The sequence below is a fragment of the Protobothrops mucrosquamatus genome, unplaced genomic scaffold (assembly GCF_001527695.2).
Source record: "Protobothrops mucrosquamatus isolate PMUCROS unplaced genomic scaffold, P.Mucros_1.0 scaffold1461, whole genome shotgun sequence".
Taxonomy (NCBI): domain Eukaryota; kingdom Metazoa; phylum Chordata; class Lepidosauria; order Squamata; family Viperidae; genus Protobothrops; species Protobothrops mucrosquamatus.
In genome coordinates, this window is record NW_015387639.1 from 5,487 (window position 1) to 6,917 (window position 1,431).

A 1,431-nucleotide genomic window follows, 5' to 3' on the forward strand; every position below is an offset into this window, starting at 1 on the left:
ATTCCTTTCCATGCATCCTGCTTCCACTTTGGATCCATCTGATTGCTCTAGAAGTTCTAGATGTCTGTAACATGTTTTGGATGTTGGAGCAGAACCATCAGGCAGGGCATCACCCTCACTTCCTCCTGCCCAGTTTTGCTTCTTCTTGCTCTGCTTGGCCTCCCACCTGTTGCAACTGAAGAGAACACTTGAAATTGTTTTTCTGGTTGCATCACTACATATCTGCATGGGGAGACTCCAATCTCCCATTGGGAAAGACCCCATTGGGAAAGACCATACCCAGAAAGACACTTTCTTATAGGCTATTTCATTCAGCGCCTTGCCTGAATAATTCAGTCGCTGTTTTAACACAAAACATTTCAGTAGGCAAATTCTCATTGTTAGGAATTTTATCTTTAGTTCTAGGCTGTTTCTCTCCTTGGTTAGCTTCCATCCATTATTTCTTGTCCTGCCTACTGGTGCTTTGGTAAACAACTTGGCCCCCTCTTCCCTGTGGCAGCTCTTTAAGTATTTGAAGATGTTGTTATGTCATCCCTGGTCCTTCTTTTCTCTCTGATCTATGACCTTTAACCACTACATGGCACTTTTCTTTTTAAAAAGTGGGGTGTGGTTGTGCAGGCATGCTTCCCTGAATTTATTAAAAAAAAAACCACATCCTTCCCCTTTTAAAAATCATATTAGAAAAGACAAAGCAAGCTGCCTGGACAGAGATTTGACCATGTGGAGGAGCTCTCTCTACATCACTAAAACATTTTAAGAGGAGACACAACGTCAGATTAAAACTGAATTTCTGAACTGGACACTGGTTGACATGGCTGTGGAGGTATAAAGCCAGGAAAAAGGCTGAATTTCTGCAACGTGGATCTCAGTCTGGAAAGCGGTTTTACAGAAAGTTTTGAGGGATCGTGGATTTTTTTCCTTCCACCCATTCCTTTGCTGAAGAGATGATTATGATCTTGTACGAAACATGACAAAATGTAATCGGGCATCAGAAATGACCAGTGTGGTCAGCTAAGTCTGAATATTAACCTTGTGAAAGGAAGCACGTACAGTAGATTGACATGTCGCACAAAGAAACATTTTTTGTAATAAATATCTGCGCCAAATTTGACTTGGGGTGCTTGATTTGCACCCCTGCCCCAAGCGTTAGACTCTCAACTTTTGCAGAAATAATCAGTTGGAATCAGCTTTCTCGTTCCAAGTATGACACACAACAATTCCTGGGGATTTATTCCTGGAGGGTTAAATGCTTAAAGGAGGTTACGACTGCTTTAGAAATGTTTTTGTCTGAATTTTTGCAAGTCAGTTGTTCAAGTAAGAAGACTGGGAGAGAGTCTGTTCCCTGATATCAACAGATCTTTAGTGAAGATCCTCTCCTATCATATATGAGGATGGAAAGAGATCCAGGAGGATCTTAGACCAACCAGCTAC